The sequence below is a fragment of the Podarcis filfolensis genome (genome assembly GCF_964270895.1).
Source record: "Podarcis filfolensis genome assembly, chromosome: 11".
NCBI lineage: Eukaryota > Metazoa > Chordata > Lepidosauria > Squamata > Lacertidae > Podarcis > Podarcis filfolensis.
Genome location: NC_139613.1, coordinates 41,808,919 through 41,811,762, shown reverse-complemented (window position 1 = coordinate 41,811,762; position 2,844 = coordinate 41,808,919).

Below are 2,844 nucleotides of genomic sequence, written 5' to 3'. Positions count from 1 at the left end.
GTAGCCCCCGGTAGTGGAGATGAATGCATTTCTATCTGAATGGGCAGCACTGTGCATTGTGCTCATAGGTTTTGCATGCAGTGCATACAGATTTCCCTGAAGATCTGGAGGTGCATTATATCTCTGCTGATTATGTGCAAACTATCATTGCTAATCAGATCAGGGGCTCCATGCTTACATCCCCTGGATGCACAAGTAAAAAGAGCTGTACAGGGAAAATTTGTTTCTGAACAGGCTTTCCCCTAAAATTAGGCCAAAGGTTTCAAATATTCATATTTGATTAATACACTCTATTGCGTAGGTCTATATGCACTACATAAGCAAGCTGAAAAATCAGTTGGAACAGCAAGGTCTTTAGAAGAAACCATGTGCCATCTGGCAAATGCACTCACAGAATACCATGCAGTATTACAGTGGATACCAGAGTACAATATCATGTTGTTGTTGTTGTTGTTGTTTAGGTCGTTTAGTTGTGTCTGACTCTTCGTGACCCCATGGACCAGAGCATGCCAGGCACTCCTGTCTTCCACTGCCTCCCGCAGTTTGGTCAAACTCATGCTGGTAGCCTCGAGAACACTGTCCAACCAATATCATACCCTCCAACATTTCTCCAATGAAAATAGGGACATAGCACCTCATGCTTCAGGAAGAGCCTCAGTGTTACCCTTTGAAAGGTGCCAGTGGACTTAACTCAGCTATAACACATGGTATGTGGGGCTACCACAGAAGATTTTTCTGTTGGCACAGAATGCTGCTGCAAAAACCTCAGCCGGCCCTAAATTTAGAGATCCTGCTGTTCTGACTGCATCAAATAGTGGTTCATTTCTAAGTGCAATTCAAGGTGCTGATTATTATCTTTGAAGCTCTAAATGGCTTGGTACTGCATTTTCTTGAGGTCCACCTGCTCTCTACAGTAATCTGATCATGCTCATTCACTTATGCCACAGACATCCAAAGCACAGGTGGTGGCAGTGTATAACAAGGCCTTTTCTACATTGGCACCAAACATGTATAACTCCCTGCAAAGAGGCTAGGTTAGCTGCTTCTCAGTGTTCTGCCAACATTTGAAAACCTTTCTTTTCAGCAAGCTGTTGATTTTTCACCCGCTTTGAGTTAACGCTAATTATTATGATTTTTTTTATTGCTATTCTTGATCCTTTCTTTCTTTTGATATATATATTATGGTTAATTTGTTTTATGTTGTTTTTATAACTCACGTTAGCGGCTCCAAACACCTCAGTTTGGATGGGTGAAGGAGAAGATAAACTCAGATATAACTAGCAAAACAATCCTATGCATGCCTTCTCAGAAGCAAGTCTCAATGTCTGCAATGAGAAGTATCCCAACATAAGACTGTATAGGATTGCAGCCTCATTCAGAGGTAAGTCCCATTAAATTCAGAGGAAATTAAGTGTTAAGATCAGAAAGTGGAAAATATGAAAACAACAAGAAGAGGCAGGAACGAAGATTTGGAGATATGCTTCAGAGGTCCAGACTATGGGGAGCCTGGAAAAATTAATACCGTATTTTTTGCTCTATAAGACTCACTTTTTCCCTTCTAAAAAGTAAGGGGAAACGTGCGTGCGTCTTATGGAGCGAATGCAGGCTGCACAGCTATCACGGAAGCCAGAACTGCAAGAGGGATTGCTGCTTTCACTGCACAGCGATCCCTCTTGCTGTTCTGGCTTCTGAGATTCAGAATATTTTTTTTCTTGTTTTCCTCCTCCAAAAACTAGGTGCTTCTTGTGGTCTGGTGCGTCTTATAGAGCGAAAAATACGGTAATTACAATTTGGACTATAATTTGGTCGCTTTTTTATTTTAGTTTATTGTTTTTAATTGGATTGGATTATGATGCGGATATGATGATTGGCTGGTTTTTTTGGAAAGTTAAAAAAAATGATTTTTTAAAAAATCAGAGGAAATTACTCCAAGGAAAGTGCTTGCTTTGCTAGGAGTCACCTCCTCTGAAACCAATGAGACATATTTATGAGTAAACATGCATAGGATTGCGTTGCAAAGAAATAAAGTTCACTTCCACATATATTAAGAATGGTATTTACTTAAATCAGTTTTTACTTAAACTGATTTACTTAAATCAGGTTGACCATTTGCAGTAAGTGTTCCCAAGGGTTTGTTTTTAGACAAGCTAGAACTATTAAATGCTGGCATTTCTACTGAATGCTAAAAGAAAGAAATCAGTGTGTGCAGGCTGCATTGCAAACCTCTTGTGTATGAGTAGCTATTTCCTCTGCTGAGCTGTATTTGCTTATGGCTTAAAATAACATTTCAAATTTTTATAATTGCTATTTAGCTCTTTTCCTTAGAAACAGTATTTTTATTCATGCATCTAACCTTTACCGCAGTTGGATTGTTCAAAAACCTCATTATTTGACTCTAGATATTTTCTGTGTTTTTCAATAAAAAGATGTTATTCTTGTTGCAATAAGCATGGGTCTCTTTATTCTGTTCCATGGGAGTGATCAAGTAATGATACTTTAAATATTAGTTTTAAACTGTATTCTTAAACCCACTCTAAGCATCAACAATGAAAATGCAAAAAGACTGCTAGCGCATTTGCAAAGCTAAGGAGGGTCCAATATGGTTTCAAATTGGATGGGAGACTGCACATTGAGATTCCTGCATTGCAGGGGGTTGGACTAGATGACCCTCGGGGACCCTTCCAACTCTATGATTCTATGACCATGAATTCTCTCCAAAGGTGGTTCCAATACTTTTGCAAGTATAGAGAATGTGCATTCTCATTCTACCGCTAATGGTGTCACTCCAGCATTTGCAATGGGGAACTATCCCTGTTGTTATTGGGAGAATACTTCCGAGGTCCA